This window comes from Cyprinodon tularosa, unplaced genomic scaffold (genome assembly GCF_016077235.1).
Source record: "Cyprinodon tularosa strain WSP-4 unplaced genomic scaffold, ASM1607723v1 ctg434, whole genome shotgun sequence".
Taxonomy (NCBI): Eukaryota; Metazoa; Chordata; class Actinopteri; order Cyprinodontiformes; family Cyprinodontidae; genus Cyprinodon; species Cyprinodon tularosa.
In genome coordinates, this window is record NW_024039157.1 from 169,225 (window position 1) to 189,967 (window position 20,743).

Genomic DNA, 20,743 nt, shown 5'->3' on the forward strand with positions numbered 1-20,743 from the left:
CTGGGGCTGTTCTGCTTCATCTGTCACATGGCATCTTTAATCTCAACAGGGTTCAATGAAATAGCAAGAGTATCAACGGATTCTAAAAAGAAGTGTGCTGCAGAATATCTTGGACTCAGTCGCAGTTCAAGAGTCAGCAACAGGATAATGACTAAAACACAGTTAGAAACAGCCCAGAATGGCTACGAGGAAAGAGTTGGACTAATGATGAAGTGGCGTTCTATGAGCCCTGACCTTAATACTTGGAGCCTCTTTGGAAGGAGCTGAACAATACTGTCCAAGAAAGGCCTCCTTCAAACTGAGACAACTGGATTAGTTTGGTGAAGAGGAGCTGAAGTCTCACCGACAGTTTATTGAATTGTTTGATGCAGTGATTGACTAAAAAGATTGTGCAACAAAATGTAGCATCATTTTTGTCCATGCCTGTTTTGTGATTGTATTTTATTTTTTCAGCTCAATCTGTTGGAGCATGGTGGAAAAGCTATCATTACCGTACTTTTGTCAGATTGAAATAATTTCCGTGATAAAATTTTGACTAGCACCTCATCATCTTTTCTGATCCTAAAAGCATAGCAGTCTTCACCTTAAAACAGTTGGTTCTCTTCCAAACATCAGCCTTCACTATTATGTGCAGTCTCAACTACATACACTATATTGCCAAAAGTATTTGCTCACCCATCCAAATTATTGGAATCAGGTGTTCCAATCACTTCCATGGCCACAGGTGTATAAATTCAAGCACCTAGGCATGCAGACTGTTTTTACAAACATTTGTGAAAGAATGGGTCGCTCTCAGGAGCTCAGTGAATTCCAGCGTGGAACTGTGATAGGATGCCACCTGTGCAACAAATCCAGTCGTGAAATTTCCTCGCTCCTAAATATTCCACAGTCAACTGTCAGCTGTATTATAAGAAAATGGAAGTGTTTGGGAACGACAGCAACTCAGCCACGAAGTGGTAGGCCACGTAAACTGACGGAGCGGGGTCAGCGGATGCTGACGCGCATAGTGCGAAGAGGTCGCCAACTTTCTGCAGAGTCAATCACTACAGACCTCCAAACTTCATGTAGCTCAAGAACAGTGCGCAGAGAGCTTCATGGAATGGGTTTCCATGGGCGAGCAGCTGCATCCAAGCCATACATCACCAAGTGCAATGCAAAGCGTCGGATGCGGTGGTGTAAAGCATGCCGCCACTGGACTCTAGAGCAGTGGAGACGCGTTCTCTGGAGTGACGAATCGCGCTTCTCCATCTGGCAATCTGATGGACGGGTCTGGGTTTGGCGGTTGCCAGGAGAACGGTACTTGTCTGACTGCATTGTGCCAAGTGTAAAGTTTGGTGGAGGGGGGATTATGGTGTGAGGTTGTTTTTCAGGAGCTGGGCTTGGCCCCTTAGTTCCAGTGAAAGGAACTCTGAATGCTTCAGCATACCAAGACATTTTGGACAATTCCATGCTCCCAACTTTGTGGGAACAGTTTGGAGCTGGCCCCTTCCTCTTCCAACATGACTGTGCACCAGTGCACAAAGCAAGGTCCATAAAGACATGGATGACAGAGTCTGGTGTGGATGAACTTGACTGGCCTGCACAGAGTCCTGACCTCAACCCGATAGAACACCTTTGGGATGAATTAGAGCGGAGACTGAGAGCCAGGCCTTCTCGTCCAACATCAGTGTGCGACCTCACAAATGCGCTTCTGGAAGAATGGTCAAAAATTCCCATAAACACACTCCTAAACCTTGTGGACAGCCTTCCCAGAAGAGTTGAAGCTGTTCTAGCTGCAAAGGGTGGACCGACGTCATATTGAACCCTATGGATTAGGAACGGGATGTCACTTAAGCTCATATGTGAGTCAAGGCAGGTGAGCAAATACTTTTGGCAATATAGTGTAGATCTGATGGACCGTAAGTCCACCTGGTGGGATTTACTGTGTGAAGAGCTGGGTTTCATTCCCATGTATAATTGTAGACATTAGAGCCGATGGATCATATAGCCAACCAATCATGCATGGATGTGATGTGGATTGATTTAAAGGGAAATTGTCAACACTAGAGGAAAGCAGAGCTGCTTTTATGATTGATTTTGCCTATTGGTTTTATTATTGATTGATCTGTTTGGTGGGAGTATATAAACTAATATTTTCTTTAGAAAAATAAAATGAATGATCCATCAGAGAGTAGAGGAGAACTTCATCTAATTGTTTTGCATATACTTAAATAGGCACTATAATAGGAGTTTTAGAGCTTTTCCAGAACTTCACAGATCTATGCTCCTTGGATATGTTTACTGTTTTTATTTTTATTTCCAGTGATTCTTGCTCTTTTTTCAGTGAACTTCATGCTGTCATTGAATCCCTGCAAACGTTTGGATCAAATGCCAGTTCTCAGGCAACTGAAGCACATAGTTGAAATCTGACTCAGTTAAAGCAATTTCCCTTGTAGCCAGACTCCTTTTTCTGTTTGTGTTTTGTTTTTTTCCTCTAAAGATCCATCATTTTGGTTTTGCACACAACTATAATTTGAACCACTCCCTTAGCTCTTTAGCTTTACCTTGCAGTGCTGCATTGGGTTGTCAGATGCAGAAGACCTGAAAAAATAAACCAGAACAAATTGTTTCCTGTTCCATCTAGTTCTTAACCAGCAAGAAAGTTTCTAGAGTCCATGTTTAAAGGTATGGTGGAGGGTTTTCTTTTTTTCCAGTGGATCATCAAAATAAGTGGTCCTCCTAATTGTTAATCATTCTGGTGATATGTTTATGTTCTTTTTTTTGTTTTTGTTCATTGTCATTACACTGTCACAAGTACAGAGCAACGAAATGAACTCTGCATTTAACCCATCCCCTTGGGGAGCAGTGGGCTGTTACTGTGCAGCGCCCAGGGAGCAGTGTGTGGTTAAGAGCCATTTGCTCAGGAACCCAGAGTGAAGGCTGTGGGCATCAAACCGCGTACTTTCAACCTTCTCAGAGAACAAGCGCACTGCTCTAACCGCTCCCACTTATGTTGTTTTGTGAAGTGGTTGGTAGAACTGCAAAAATTGATAAAAAAGAAATTAGTATAATTTATCATATTGTGTATGTTTGTCTTTAAATGAAGGCAGGTACAGTTGGACAACTCGATTATCGACCAAAAACTGCATTTATAGTATTTGGTCCTATGACTAGCCTCCAAATCATGCCATTGAAATTAGGTAATGGACTTGTTTTTCTTATTTCAAATATAAATAACTTGACTTCATTGGCAAATTATCCTGCCTCCTGAAATAAATGGAAAATACAAATATTTGGAGAAGAATTGAGTTATGTATGGTTCAGCTTCTGAAGTGTTCCCTGAAGCTAAAATACAGTTGCTGCATGCAGCCTTTAATCCATCAGTTGTAAATGCGGTTTCACACATTTTTAGGAGAAAAGAAAGAAAGTGTCTTTACCTTCCTGGCAATTTTAAGTTAAAATGACAAACTATATGCTCTCCAGGACATCAGAATCAGGATTGCTTTATTAATCACTGGTGGGAAATGTTTTCCTTTATTAACATCATAAAATAAGTAAAAATACATCCTTCCCATATAAACTTTGTAAAATCAGATATAAGAATAAAATAAGGTAAGAATAAAATAAGATATAAATGTAATGATGTATTGATGAGGGCCTACACGCAGCAAATCACAATTATTGCACATGCCTGTGTTGTTGCACATTGTGAAGTAATACAATAAATAAATATTAATAAGTAATGAAATTAAATGATTGTCAGAGAGAGATGAATTATACAGTTTGATAGCCACAGGCAGGAATAACTTCCTGAGGCACTCTGTGGTGCAGCGTGATGAAATGAGTCCCTGACTGAAGGTGCTTTTGTGGGTGACCAGCACATCATGAAGATGGTGTGCAGAATTGTCCAGCATGGATTTGATCCTGGCCAACATGCTCCTCTCTGACACTTATCAGAGAGGATGAGTTTGTTAAGTCTGTTGGCGTCCTCCACCTTTTGTCTGCTGCCTAAGCATGCAATAGCATAAAGAATGGCACTGGCCACCACAAACATCTGCAGGATTGTCCGGCAGATGCTGAAGGACCTTGGCAGCTTCAGAAGAAAGAGATGGCTCTGGCCTTTCCTGTAGCATTTGTGTTTTTAGTCCAGTCCAATTTATTGGCCAAGTGCACACCTATGTATTTATAATCCTCCACAGTGTCCAAGTTGACCCCACGGATAGAAACAGGCGGTCAGTGTGGCCTTAATTATAACCGAGATATGCTCAGTTACAATCACCTAACGCTCTGAAGTACACTCCGCTGAGTCTTCTGTTTTAATTTCATATTGGTAAATCCCTAGTTACATGATCATTTTGCTCTAACGGATGGGGGAGGTAGCAGCAATGTTATCTACATAAAACAAGCATAAGCAGTTTTAAAAGGTTGATCTTGGTCCCAGGAAAATCTTCTTCTACTTCCAAAGGCGACTTGTGGTTTTGGTTCACACTTCTCTATGCATATCAAAACACATCCCACTTGTCTACGGAGAGACAATAGTTACACCTTTGTAACCCTGGGTTCTGGAAACACACTCAACACAGAAAGTACAAAAGACACTCTAGACTCATTACATAGAAATAGATATTTCAGTACAAGAATATAACATGTATTAGAAATGAGTAAATATGAGGTAACTAAAACATGTTTTAGTGGCTTTGAAACGACCATTAAACAGCAGAATGCTCCAGAAGAGCATCAGTGACCCTGATCAGTGAATTCACTGGTTGGAGATCCAGTCCATGAAGATCAGAGTCATGCAGCCAAACATGACAAAGAATCCTAATATCAGGAACATTGTAGCCTGGAGGAGGAAATAATCACACAGTTAATGCTGTAGAGTTCAGTTTGTGAAAAATGACTAGAAAAAGTCCATATCAACCTTTGGGTAAAAGTTTCCCCTCACAAAGGCTTAAATGTTTTGGACTGTAGTCCTGTCAGATGTAAGGAGTAATAAGTACATGTTCGATCATTTATAAATTACCCCAATCTTTTGCATTGACATCATTGACTCCTTCTTGACAAGTTTGATATAGAAAGCTGAGGGCAGGATGAAGATGAGCATAACAGAAGCAGAGGCACCTGGAAAAGAGAACAAATTGTAAAGTTAAAGGGACAATGTGTAAGATTTATCCCCATCTAGTGGTGCACTAAATGAATTGCAAACAACAGACTTAAGTTTTCCCATCAAGCCCTAGAGAAACATAAACCTCCATCAATCTTTTCAAATCATCTATAATAAATGAAAAATTAAATGAAAACAGGACTGAAGTCATTATGCTCATTTGCTTGTATGTCTTTAAAAAAAATAGCAACAAATAACTGTTGCATCAGGGGTCATCCAGTGTAAGCTAACAGACATACTAGACATGTCTGCTGGGAGGAGAGAGCTGGTTTAATCACCATTGACAGATAAGCCAAGATAAACATAAATGCATGGAAAATCTCTCTGGACACAGAGCTGAAGGAAGCTTATGGTTGCCTGCTGATATTACTTTTGTGAAGAAAAATAGCATCTGATAACCGCTGTAAAGGATCTCATCCACCTGCAAACAAACAAACTAGCCATTTCTACCTGGAGGACAGACTAGTTACTGTACTGCACTGCACTGCCCTGCCCTTTTCCCAACATGACAGCAAAATAAACTTCACTGTTTTATTAAATGACCTTACCTGTTCAGCAGATAGCCTGAAACATCCACATTCCTTTTAAAGCTCCATTCCCTCACAAATTCCTTCCACCTGATTAAAGCTATGTTTACTCCTGTTTTTTCCCCTGTTATTACTGACTTTTCTTTTTTGGTTTTTTTCTCTCACCTTTCACTGGACAGAGCACAAATGGTCCTCCATTGCAACAGAAAATTGATTTAGATTTTTTTTTTTTTTTTTTTTTAATTAAACGCCACCACCTGTAATATTCAGCTAAATGTAAATCACCTAAGGCTGACAAGTTTTCCCTTTCAGGAACTCCGTTCAAAAATGGCAACCCAGCATGGCTTCTCTCATTGGGTGAGTCACCCCCTAATGTACACTGCTCAAAAAAAATAAAGGAACACTTTGTAATCAGAGTATCGCATCAAGTTAATTAAACTTCTGGGATATTGATTTGGTCAGGTAAGTAGCAGAGGGGTTTGTTAATCAGTTTCAGCTGCTTTGGTCTTAATGAAATTAACAGGTGCACTAAAGGGGCAACAACGAGACGACCATCAAAACAGGAATGGTTTTACAGGAGGAGGCCACTGACATTCTTTTCCCCCTCATCTTTTTTGACTCTTTTTCACCGGTTTTGCATTTGGCTAGAGTCACTGTCACTACTGTTAGCATGAGGCGCTACATGGACCCTACAGAGGTTGCATAGGCAGTCCAACGCCTCACATCAATACGTGCCATTGCCAGAAGGTTTGCTGCGTCTCCCAGCACAATCTCAAGAGCATGGAGTAGATTCCAGGAGACAGGCAGTTACTCCAGGAGAGCTGGACAGGGCCGTAGAAGGTCTACAACCCATCAGCAGGACCGGTATCTGCTCCTTTATGCAAGGAGGAGCAGGAGGAGCACTGCCAGAGCTTTACAAAAGGCTACTGGTGTGAATGTCTCTGACCAAACAATCAGAAACAGACTTCACGAGGGTGGCCAGAGGACCCAACGTCCTTTAGTGGGCCCTGTGCTCACTGCCTGGCGCAGTGGAGCTCGATTGGCATTTGCCACAGAACACTGGCAAGTCCGCCACTGGCGCCCTGTGCTTTTCACAGATGAGAGCAGGTTCACCCTGAGCACATGTGACAGATGTGAAAGGGTCTGGAGAAGCCATGGAGAACGTTATGCTGCCTGTAACATCATTCAGCATGACCGCTTTGGTAGTGGGTCAGTGATGGTCTGGGGAGGCATATCCATGGAGGGACGCACAGACCTATACAGGCTAGACAACGTCACCCTGACTGCCATTAGGTATTGGGATGAAATCCTTGCACCCATTGTCAGACCCTTTGCTGGTGCAGTGGGTCCTGTGTTCCTCCTGGTGCACGACAATGCCCGGCCTCATGTGGCGAGAGTATGCAGGCAGTTCCTGGAGGATGAAGGAATTGATACCATTGATTGGCCCCCATTCTCGCCTGACCTAAAGCCAATAGAACACCTCTGGGACATTATATTTTGATCCATTCGACGCCGCCAGTTTGCACCTCAGGCTGTCCAGGAGCTCAGTGATGCCCTGGTCCAGATCTGGGAGGAGATACCCCAGGACGCCATCCGTCGTCTGATTAGGAGCATGCCCCAACGTTGTCAGGCATACATACACGCACGTGGGGGCCATATAAATGACTGAATATCATTTAAAGTTGCTGCAATAAAATTTCAGCAAAATGGACTAGCCTGCAGCATATTTTTTTCTACTGTAATTTTTGGGGTGTCTTAAATTCAGCCATCTGTAGGTTGATCACTTTCATTACCATCAAATTATGTGGCATCATTTTGTTCCTAACATCACCCAGTCCATATCAGTTCAAATAAATAGCATGATTGTTCCCCCCCCATTGAGTTGTGATATGTTTTTCAAAGTGTTACTTTAATTTTTCTTTTTTTTTTTGAGCAGTGTATTTATAAACTACCAAATCTAAGCCAGGAAAATGCTCTTTTTCTCAATATGATGTTATTAGACTGTTGAAGAAAATGGCATTTTAAAACAATACTTGAATTGTAATAAGCAACATTTGTTACATGCCATAACATTTTGCTATCAAGACAGAGAACCATATCAACATGTGCAGGTACTAACCGATGAAGCCAAAGATATCTCTGATGCTGGGGACAAAGATGACTACAGTGTTGGTTCCTGCAAGCAGGGCTACGGTAATAATAATGTGTTGGATCCAGCTGACCTCCGTTGTTGAGAACAGTAGGTGGCTGATCGAGGTATGAATCTGTTCAGAACCAAATAAAGATTAGTTCAGGGACTTCATTGTCTTTTTTGACTGCATCACTGATAGTAGAGCTCAGACACTTACAGGGAAGAGCACCACAGGGACTGTGAATGTGACAGCAGCCAGTACAGCCAGACGAACCACCAACAGGAGGACATCATGCTTGAAGTACTTGGAATAGGTGTGGAGCAGTGCAGGTTCCACATTGACTGCACAGAAACAGGTAATTTCATCACTTGGCTTGTAGCATTTTGGGCTTCGGTAGATTGATAATAACAGCTGACTCGTGGCTTCTGCAAATTATGTATTTCAATGCATAATACATTGTGCAATACATTTTTCAAAACTAGATTAAAACAAAAGCATAGCCTATTTGAAGGGCAAATGAAAAGTAAGTTGATGAAAATATCAGCTACAATCAAATAGATAATTTATTAAAAATATATACAACTTGATTTTTAGAGGTGCCTTGTTACATACTGTCACTTAGAGTTCAACTATTACAAGTTGTTTGAGACCAATAATTTTGACATCAGTCTAATCAATCCCCAAAATGTTCTGATATTTTGGGCCAACCTTTATAACAGATATTTCTTCCTCCATGACAAAAATGAAACTTAAAAAAAACAACACGATTATCCACAAAAACAAAATGTTAACAGTTGATAGTTAATAGAAGAAGCGGCAATGCATGTCCTTCACTTGATCCGAAGGAATAGCTGCTGAATGCACCTTGAATAGACCAAAGTATGTACATACAGGTAACAAATATGGTATGTACAGAAAAAAACAAATGTTAAACAAAATGGATAATCTCCATCTGGAACAGTCTTCAAGAAAGGAGATATGCAACTGCTGCGCCATCATTCTGACAGGGTCTTGGGGGGAAAATGAGGAAAGCACTCTAGATTCTTCCCTGCCAAATGCTAAAACATCCCCAGCCGGCTCCCACACCTTCTCCAGCATCGTCTGTCTCTGCTAAACCTGCTGATGGCACCACTGCTGCTTCAACAACGTTTACTTCAGTTTTATATATCAATAAACAAGATTACAATAATCCAGAATCACAAAATCCTTATACTATAGAGCTCATTTGTATTTCGGGGTTCAGATGAAATCTACTGAAACCATTTGATGTTATCTTGTTGATTTGGACCTTTACTTCCCTTGTACTTAATTGCTTTTATTGAAATTCTGAACATTGTGAAGGAGAAAGGACACCCATGCCACTTTGACGGAGTTTTAAGGTCCCATATTATGCAATATTCACAGTATAAACATTTTGTAACCCGGCCCGACTTTTGGAAGGTGTAGAAAGCCAAAACAGCACATCCAGAGGAGGGCTGAATAATGTAAGAGGAATTTTCCTGCACAAGCGCCAAAAGTGTGCCTGAATTTTAATTATTTCGTTTCAAATATAGCATAATATGGACCTTTAACAGAAAGCTTTCAATGATATAAGTCAGACTTACTGTTGAAGGTGAAGTATCCAAAGAGAGCAGCCAGCAGGTACATGAGGGAAGTAGCCAAGAAGGACACGTTGGCCACATTCTGCATCGTTGAGCGTGATCTGCTGTTTATGGGAAAAATGTATTAGTTAGAAATAATTTTGAAAAATATAAAAATTGTTTAAAACGTATAGAAACTTTAAAATTGCACCCAAATAGCAGCACTTACTCTTTAAGCTCCCCATATATGGGTAGTAAACTAGGGTGGCACACAAAGGCAAAGGTAAGGATGGGAATAGCATAGACAGTCTGGATAATTGGAAAAGAATAAAGGTTACAAGTAGTAGTTACAAGTTGATAAAGAATTTTTGAAAAGTTTCACTGCAATAGATTTATTTACCTGTGAGTTGTAGATAAAGTATTTAGGCCTGCAAAGGTCATCATTGCTGGTGGTGTTTTCGCTGTGGTGGCTGCTGTTCTGCATGGTTTCATTCACATGATTAGTCAAAGGCAGAGGACACGGTATCTGGAACTTCTTGATAATCACCTGCAGAAATGCATTGGTAAACATGTTTCTGAGCTGTACATTTGCAATTTACAAAAAACCTTATGTTTTGTAAGGTTTTTTAGGAATGACTCATTGAATCTAACTGTTGCAGGTAGAATAAGGAAGCATGGTGGGGCCATACTCACCACAATCAGGAAGAACACCATGCAGAGCAGAGACAGACTGCTGGTGTAACCAAGATATCCTAAGGAAGGAAGAAAAAGTAATTTCTGAATAAACTTTAATTGTTGTTATTAAATAGGAAACACAATATATGACTCACACATTTCTTACCTAATTTCTTGGGCAGAGAGAGGGGCAAGATGAGAATAACCGAAACCAGCAGAATAAGATAATCTCCATGAATGTACCATTCACTGAAACATATAGGTTAGACAGCTTTGAACAATGAACATTCCTCACAAGAAAAAATATTTAGCCTAAAGACTATCAGAGCAATAAAATGAGTTTAATACCGAACCCATTTGTTTGCAAATGTTTTTTTCCGTTAACACTAAGCTGGCTAAAACACTTATTTTTTTCTTCTAAAATTCTCATCTTTATTCCAACAGTTTCACTTCCTGAAAAGTATTATATAAATAGGTTCCATCTGAATCTTTGAAATTTTTACCGACAGGCTATAGTGGAAATGCATCAGCGATCACCATAACAAGTACTGTCCCAATAATGTTGACAGTAAGAAAGGAGCTAGAAAAAGGAAGCAAGGAGCTTCCCGTTTCTTCATTTAGCATAAGATCCTTCCAATATTCATAACTGGTGCTGACAAGATGTATTGGCACAGCCTACCCTTTGGAGTTAAACTATTTCTGCACTGTTCTTTGTGTGACACAGGCCAAGGCTCCAGGCTCTCTGGATTCGGCACAGCAGTCTGGAACACCATTCCTACTTTTTTTTGTGTCCTTGTCAGGTTGTGTTGGAGTGGCGTGGAATCTGGAGGGGCGTGGAAGCCCAAATGATGTAATTTGGTGCAGACATGGAGATGCGTCAAGCATAAACCAAGCTTAAGACACTCCCTGGTGCCCCGTGTTGGGTATGAGACACAGAAGAGGGGAAGGGCAGCTAGCCAGGCAGATATGACCACAGTTTGGGGGCCAGAGGCTGAAAAGTTTGGTAACCTCTGTCATAAGCCGCATGAACGTTTCAACAATGAATCCATCTCTTTCAAGTTACACTGGTGTGTTGTTTATTAATTAAAATACTAATACTTGTGTCAAAAGTTACACAATGTTTCTTTAAGAACAGCAAACCCAATATGCAAAGATATAGGCAATGTGGTGTGAAATGCAAAATGAAAGAAGAAATAGTCAAAAAGGAAACATACTGTATGGATATGACACATAACTTTTGATAAAAGCCACTTACCCATTTCTTGCTCCGGTAAGTGATTGAATAACAATAGGGAGCTCATATTTGATAATAAAAAGGTAGGTCGACATGGCTGTAAAAAAAGAAGAAATATAGATTACTAATCTTACAACCACTTCTGCCGCTATAATTTTGAATATGCTAATGAACACTGCTAGAGGTCACCAAAATTTAACCAGAAAAAACAATAATTTGTGCTACTTCTTTTTTAAAGCTATTGCGAAAAAAAAACAAAAAACAACCAAAACCCTGAAAGGTCTATTTTAACTAAGTGAAAACTACAATTAAAAAACTATATTGGATATAAATGTTCTTGCCCTGTAGTAATATTCAAATGGTAATTTAAGTTTTAGTTTGATAATTAAAAAGCCTGAATATCACAGACAGAACTTGCCACTGTGTTGGTTAAGCAGTTACATATCATTACATTTCAAGCTAAAACTAGTCCTAAATTCAGCCCTGCCAATTTTCCATTAATCGATTAATTTTTGTAGTTCACTAAATAGACATTCTAAACTAAACTCTTTGCTCCTGCTCGAACTGGGAGTCATTTGTTTATCGTGATTTGTGTGAAATAAAGCTTGAAAATACATATTATGACATCATTTACAACTAAGTAGATCTTCCCATCTCTTAGCCTTAAAGGAATAGTACACCCAAAACATGATTAGCCTTCATTTTCTACTCACCCCCATGCTGAACAACACTCTGGAGAACTTTTTTGATATCTCAAATGCATCTGGAGATCTGGGAGGCTTCTTGCTGTCTGCTGACATTCAAATAATGGAGGTCTATGGTGACCGAGACAGAAAGGTCCATAAAAGTCCACAAAAAACGTGTCAGTATTCCTCCATACTGCTCGTCCAATCGGCAGAGCAGACGCTGAATGCGCACTTTCATCTGGTTTGGTCTGCCGCGGTTTCCGTAGACTCCTGAATGCGCTTTTAGGAAATCCTATACACTACTGTTTATGCTCTAAAAACATTCTAAATTACTTTGTTTCGAGTAAATTATGGACGCTACCCACTCAGGACACTTGGAATACATTGGACGAGCAGTATGGAGGAATATTGACACGTTTTTTGTGGACTTTTATGGACCTTTCTGCCTCGGGCGCCATAGACCTCCATTATTTGAATGTCAGCAGACAGCAAGAAGCCTCCCAGAACTCCAGATGCATTTGAGATATCAAAAAAGTACTCCAGAGTGTTGTTCAGCACGGGGGTGAGTAGAAAATGAAGGCTAATCATGTTTTGGGTGTACTATTCCTTTAATTGACAAAGGTTGATTGCATTTCATGTTTGAGCTTTACTTGATAACTTTAAAATGAAAAGAGCACAAATTAAGATTTTTACCGAAAAATGTTACATTGTTTTTGTTTGATTTAAAGAATGTGGGGGGAACTAGACATTCCTCAAAAAAAAGAAAAAGAGGGGACAACATTTTTTGAGGCATCTCTATTATCTACAAAACATTCTAGTCTCCATGTGCAAATATCTACTTGTTTTATACAATAAAAAAACAACAACACATGATTGATGAACGTAAGGAGCAGTTAAATTTTTTTTTACATAATATTCATAAAAAGCAATTTTGCTACTTGAATTTCATTTCCTCACCTCCAATGTTATGCATGGTGATGGAGCAGGAAGCGGCCAGTTTGCCTGCCATCCCAAAGGCTTTGTCAGCGATCTCCCCATAGATAAGTGCATCTTGGTAAACAAAAAAAATCCCAAAGGGTTTTACATCTGAATGTAATCAAACAATAAAAGCAAACTTCCCAAATGGGACTTGAGTTGGTGCTCACCCCCTTCATCAGCCGTCTTTAACAGCAAGTGGACAGAATACAGAGAGAAGATGGTGAAGGAAACCAGGAGAATTCTGTTAACATAAGAGAAGGCATTTGGGAGTAGATTAATTCTGTCTACTGCTATGTTCGTGATGCCCCCTCCATAGCGTCATCTTGCATCTCTAGAACAATGTTTTGGTCGATTGTTTAGTCAGAATAATAACCTTATTTCCTGCTATATTCATGGTTCAACAATATGGTAAACAACTATCATCGTAATGAGTTTGGAGAGTCAAAGAATGGAGTAATAGTAATAGTGAAAATACTGAAGATTACATCAGGGGCTGAGATCTTCAAGTGACAGGTGTGTGTATGCTCACGTAAACAGAATGATACCGGTGTTTGCCATGGCAAATGACAAACCCAGCATACCGGTGCCCATGATGGCGTTGGCCAGGTTGAAAGCTGACATGCCGAATGAGAAATGGCACGTTTGCTGTGGGGTAAAATAACACTATATAAGTTAAACAAATCATAGCAAAAAGCTTCACCTGGAGCAACAAAGAATAAATCTACCTCAACTTACAGGTTCTGTTTTGTATTTTCTCTTCCTTGGATTGTCGTCATGAAGGAACTTTTGTCTCTCTGGGGCTAAAGCTGAGTTTTGCCTTTAAAAAAGACAGTTACTTTTTCAGTTAAATATGTTGGAAAAACTATAAAGGTTGTTCTTTGTTTTTTGTGAGGACATGTTCGAACGAGTTACCATTCCAGAGAATACTCATAAACAAGATAATCATTTTTGGAGCTGCTGCTGTCTTCTTTGGGGTTTTTCAGGCCTTTAATCTCCCTTTTACCATCAACCTTCTTCTTACCAGGCTGTGATGCTGAGAATGATAAATTAGTATTGGTAGTTTGTGTTGCAATTGATCGAATATAACTTTGTTTTAAGCCTGAATTATTCCAGTGTTGGCAATGATGAAATACTGACCAAATATGCTGCTGTCCTGTGTTTTGCTGCTAATGTTGAACTTACCTAAGGAAGACCTGTCAGGGTGCTGAAGAGAGTACAGAGAATGTTCAGGCAATCCTGCAAAAAACTGATTTGATGTCTTTTCCAGTATTGAAAAATAAACCAAAACTCACAGGGGGATTTCCGCATGTCCTGTATTTTGTTTTTTGTTGGAGGCATTGGCTTTAAAATAATTATATAATGAGAGTTGAAGTGAAGTTGTAAGTAATTTTAAGGATTTCTTTGTTGGCACAGGTTAGAAAGAACCTTACCTATCCATAGGGTTCTCACAAAAATTAAGTGGAAGATTTTTGCTGTCAGAAGAACAGAGGCTAATCTTCTCTTCAGACGACTCTTCACTGGACACTGGGGCAGACAATTGTAAATATTTATAGAACTTATTTTTAGGAGTGCAAACATGTATTTGTCAACACATATTGGCTGATGCTGCTGCAGAATCCTGCCTTACAACACAAAAACTTACCACTTAAAGAAGAGTGCTGGCTCTGTGAAGAAGACACAACACTCTCAGGCAGAATGATAATAAAAACAGTCACAGATTAAATGCACACTGCAACTTACCTCTTCAGTTTGTTTCTCTTTGTTGATGTTTTGGTTATGGAGGAAATCTTAACTCAGTGCATCTAAGATAGAGTCTTGGCTTCAATAGAAGAGGGGAAAATTAAATGTCTTGACAGGTGGTGATTTTCTTTTTTGTCTGAAGACGTTCAAATGAGCCTCACCTATCTGCAAGGTTCTCATTTTTAAAATTATAAGGAAGCTCTTTGCTGTCTTCAGAGCTGTGGCTACTGTTGTTGTCTTTGTCCATGTCTTGAGCACTTTCATCATCAGGGTGCTCATCACTGGACACTGGAATCCAAAAACAATATAACATCATATACAGGTCATTCTCAAAATATTAGCATTTTGTGATAAAGTTCTTTATTTTTCATAGTGTAATGATACAAATTTGACATTCATATATTTTAGATTCATTGCACTCTAACTGAAATATTTCAGGTCTTTATTGTCTTAATACGGATGATTTTGGCATACATCTCATAAAAACCCAAAATTCCTATCTCCCAAAATGAGCATATAATGAAAAAAGTCTCTAAACAAGCTATGCACCTAATCATCTGAATCATGAAATTAACTCTAAACACCTGCAAAAGATTCCTGAGGCCTTTAAAACTCCCAGCCTGGTCTATCCCTCAAAACCCAATCCTGGGTAAGACTGCCGACCTGACTGCTGTCCAGAAGGCCATCATTGACACCCTCAAGCGAGAGGGTATGACTAAGAAAGATATTTCTGAATGAATAGGCTGTTCCCAGAGTGCTGCATCAAAGCACTTCAGTGGAAAGTCTGTTGGAAGGTAAAAATGTGGCAGAAAAAGCTGCACAATGACAAGAGCTGACCGGACCCTGAGGAAGATTGTGGAGAAGGGCCGATTCCAGAACTTGGGGGACCAGTGGAAGCAGTGGGCTGAGTCTGGAGTAGAAACATCCAGATCCACCGTGCACAGGCGTGTGCAGGAAATGGGCTACTGGTGCCGCATTCTCCAGGTGAAGCCACTTTTGAACTGGAAACAGCGGCAGAGGCACCTGACCTGTGTTACAGAGAAGCAGCACTGGGCTGTTGCTCTGTTTTGCATGTCATTTGGAAATCAAGGTGCCAGAGTCTGGAGGACGACTGGGGAGAAGGAAATGCCAAAATCCCAGAAGTCCAGTGTTTAGTACCCACAGTCAGTGATGGTCTGGGGTGCCATGTCAGCTGCTGGTGTTGGTCCACTGTGTGTTATCAAGGACAGGGTCAATGCAGCTAGCTATCAGGAGATTTTGGAGCACTTCATGCTTCCATCTGCTGAAAAGCTTTATTGAGATGAAGATTTAATTTTTCAGCACGACCTGGCACCTGATTCCAGAGCCAAAACCACTGCTAAATGGTTTACTGGCCATGGTATCACTGTGCTCAATTGGCCTGCCAACTCTCCTGACCTGAACCCCATAGAGAATCTGTGGGATACTGTAAAGAGAAAGTTGAGAGACGCAAGACCCAACACTCTGGATGAGCTAAAGGCCGCTATGGAAACATCCTGGGCCTCCATAACACCTCAGCAGTGCCACAGGCTGATTGCCTCCATGCCACGCCGCATTGAAGCAGTCATTTCTGCAAAAGGATTGAGTGCATAACTGTACATAATTATTTGAAGGTTGACCTTTTTGTATTAAGAACACTTTTCTTTTATTGGTTGGATGAAATATTCTAATTTTGTGAGATAGGAATTTTGGGTTTTCATGAGCTGTATGCCAAAATCATCATTATAATTATTAAGACAATAAAATACCTGAAATATTTCAGTTAGTGTGCAATGAATCTAAAATATAGGAATGTTTCAAGGTTTATAATTACATTATGGAAAAAATGAACTTTATCACAATATGCTAATATTTTGAGAAGGACCTATAGTAGTACTTTGTTTTTAGGTAAGCAAACAGATTGGTGCCAACATAAAAATGGGTGATGGTGTTTCAGGCCATTGCCTAGGAAACAAAACCTACCTCTTGAGAGGTTGTCCTGGTACTGTGGAGAAACCACAGCATTGTCAACGAGAACCAAAAATGAAAAACGTTATAGGGGCAATTAAAACTGCAACTTACCTGTTCAGATTGTTTCTTTGTGGCTGGGTCCTCACTTGCTGTTGGAGCTGGGGCTACTTTTGTCCTTGTCATTGTCTTTAGTGGTGTATGAATATTTCACCTGATTATACATATTTCAAATAAAAAAATTGGGAAAAAAAAGTCACCATGGACAGTATCTGCCTCTGTTTTGTCCAAAATACTGAAGACACAGGATAAGTAAAGAAAGAGAACTCTTCCTTTCTGAAGTCGATTGAACTGCAGTGTACCATATTGCTTTGGCCAAGTGAAGAAACTGTACCTTGCGTTCGTTCCCCAGAAGCTGCAAATGTGATAACCCACCATGGCTTGCTCACCAGCTCTGAATGCCATATATTTTTTTTTTGGTTTCTGGAGGCCACAGATAAGTTCAGAAGAGCAGCAGACCTACTGTCTCTCTTTGTATAGCTGCCACAAAGCCAAAGCCAAAATCAGCTGCAGCTGAGGAGTACATCACCTGCTTTCTGAAGCGAATCATATTAGCCTTCCCCTCTGTCTTTCAAGTTGCTACCACCACTGAAAACTTAAGAGCTGTGATTCTCCCATTCCCCCTTGCTTCCTAACCAGACCTGCTAAAACTACACAACCTACAGCCAACGATCCCACAGCCACCCTGGATGGAAGCAAAACCCTTATTTTTCTTTTCTTTGCTTTAAACCATGCCTGGGCAGGCTTATGAACTTCTTCATGACATAGACGTTCAATGTTTTCTAAAAGTCTGTTTAAGTGACATGATAAGACAAGAAGTAGTACTTGATGATGTCATTTTTTATGACAACTGTGGTGAAATTATTATGTTATTAATGTAATATTTTTATAATTAAAGTCAAAGAAATTAAATGAGATTCATAAAATATGATCGTAGTACCTTTTGTTAGGTTGTAAATAATTGCACAAAAATATGAAGACAATATGGAGACTGTTTGTAATTAAAGTCAGAAAAATAAAATTGAGTGTTTGATCTGATGTTATGATTATGAACCCTAAGAACTTCTCCCGTCAAAAGAGCAGAATTTTTCTCCCTTTTTTTCTTTTATTTTGTAATCGGGAGGAGCAAATCCCCACTTCTAAAGTCGAGTGGTGTTTTATTATTAAACAGTGCAACAGGGAAGTCCAGGTTGGTGCAACAAGACACCATCAGCCAAAGAAAGGTGGCTTGTCCACTTTGCGTTGGAGGAGAGATCTCATACTTAATTGCATATGATCAAAACTAAGTATTATAAATTCTACACTACATTCTTTCCTCAGCGACTACCTATGATCAATATCCAAAACTCCTAGAAAAGAAGTTTAAAGTTCTGCAAAATCAATAGTTTATCAAATGCTTGTTCTCCTCCCTTTAACTTAATTTGTATTAATTAAGTCTAGTTAGAACTACTTGCTAAGATGTCCTAGTAACATAACCTCCTTTATTTGGTAATAGATAATAAGTACTTAAAGTCTTCAAATGAGGTACTGCTTTATTATTGCTTTTAATAATACTCGCAATTTTTAAAAAAATTCTTTTGTTATTAGTGTTTTGGGTGTGTGAAAGAAGAAAAACATTAAAACAGTGCAACACCATTCCTGATAACACAATGTAGAGTTGCCTCCGAAGGATTTGGTATGTCACCTATTATGTATAAAGCTACATGAAAAAATTGTGCAGCAGCTGTGCCCTGTAGCCATATAACATGCAGATCTGTGATTTAATTTGTAAAAGCAGAAGAACTTGATTAAAGATTACCCATCCATCCATTAATTTTTATTTGGTTACAGTGTTTGTCCTCCGACTAAGTGTACTTTACACTGCAAAAATGATCTCAAAATGAGTTAAAATGTCTTAAATTAAGGGTATTTACCCTTAATTTGAGCAGGTAAATAAGATGATTTGCCAATGGAACTAGTATTTTTACTCTTAAAATAGGGTATCTTGATAAAACGCACTTGAAATAAGACAATGAAATTGTTCTTTCTTATTTTAAGTGCAAATTGTCTTGTTCCATTGGCAAAGTGTCTCACTTAAATCCTTAATTCAAGAAAAAATGCACTTATTTTAAGAAGAAATTACTTATTTAGATTTCATTTTTTTTGCAGTGTACAATAGTGATATCAAACAATTTTTTTCACAAAAAAATAAATAAAGAATCTGTGGAGACAAACCAGTTTTCTTACCTCTGAAAAGTATCTCTGAAGTACCTCCTTCTGATGAAAGTCCAACAGATTTCTTCACAAAAACATCAGGACAGATATAAAATCAAAAAAGATAAAGTAAGGGAACAACAACAGTTTAAATACACTATAGTAAAATATTTGTACATTGAATAATTAATTTCTCAAAGTCAGATACTTTTGGTTTTGCTACTAAGAGTTCATCTTTATGTCTAGTAAAGAACTGTCTGTTGCATAAACAGTGAACATGAGAATGAGGTTGAAAGGGGAGTTAGTTATGACGTAGACCTATATATCTGATGTGCTATTGTAAACAGAGAAACTTGATCCAGATACATTTTCCTAGAATTAAAAACAAAACAAAACCCCCCATCTAACCACAAGTGGCCTTCAACATTTTTCAGTCTGTGACCACAAAATTGACGAGACCTTGATATGTACACGTGGAGCTGGGTGGAGATCAATGACAACTTCTTAACAGCCAGTTAAGGTGTAAATAAAGATGTTGATATCAAGGCCCTTGTTTCAGAAAGAATAGCTATCCTACCCTAAGTAGAAAGCAGATACTCTGAGTAGTTTTACCCAACTCTTCCTTACTAAAACTTTCCGTGATATCACTCGGGTCAGTAAACGCATCTAATCAAGTCTGAGTTAAGCAGGGGCACAAGTGCACATCGATGGAACAAAGATAACCAAATTCACCATGTTAATGACAGGACAGAGGCTTTGAAGTCTGCATTTATACACCCATGAAATTACTATGGTTGATATCAGAAAATGACAAATATTCAGGGGAAAAACACATTGCTGATGCCTCTGCAAAAGAGCAAGAGTGAGCTTAGTAGAAAAATGCTATCTACGTCATTGCCTGTTTTTTATTTGACAGATAATCAAAGTTACAGTATATTGTCCATGATGCAGAATTCAACTTTTAAGAGAAAAGGGATATATATGTATAGGTGCAACACAACAGGCACCAAAAGGGCATGGCAGCAAAGGAAGATAGGGTGTAAGAAATACAGTTAAGGTTCAAAGCTATCTCTAACCTTAACCTACTGTAGCTTCCAATGAGTATATTCAACATATAATTTAAGTAATTACACAATTCACTTAATGAGGTGATTACCAAAGAAGAAAATCTATCTGAAAAGGTTATCTTGGCACTGAAAATATTTCCATACTGTACACCTAATAGTGACATGAAAAAGTTCCCATATGTATCTAAATAAGTGCTTGCAGAAAAATGTCAATCTGAGGTCTTTACTCAAGCAAATTTTAAGAAGGGATATTTCTTCATAATTCACCAACCATCTAATCACTCTCCTCTCTCAGACTTATCTTCTTTGTGTTAATGCTTTGTCCTAACGTGACAGCAAAGATATAACCTGTGTAAGGCCAGAAGTTTTTTGAACAAATTTAATGTGAAACAAATAAATAAATCCAGACAAACTCCACAGTTATCAGCTCTTAATGCTTACATCTAATCTTTTAGATGTAGGCATGTTAAACTTTAGTAGGTCAGGTCTGACAAAAGGTTAGCATTAGCAAAACCTGGTAACCAGCAGGCAAGAGCGAACATGCAGCCAACTGGCTAGAATTAGTTAAACCTGCAGCTATCTTCTTTAAACAATTTGGATAGAGGTATAAGGAATGTCCATTATTATTTGATTAATTTGCCTTGTTGTTTGTTTAATGACTTTGCAAATTTTGGTTTGGTTTGTTTTCTTTTTTGAGTTTCCAGTTATACTTTAATTGATGTCTTTCTTTGTTTTCTAGTTTGTTGGTTTCATTTCCATTTTG

General features: G+C 39.1%; 1 pseudogene; it reads right to left on the reverse strand.

Moving 5' to 3' along the window:
* Positions 1–3,531: 3,531 nt before the first annotated feature.
* LOC119792907 lies at positions 3,532–19,146 on the reverse strand (annotated as a pseudogene).
* Positions 19,147–20,743: the final 1,597 nt, after the last annotated feature.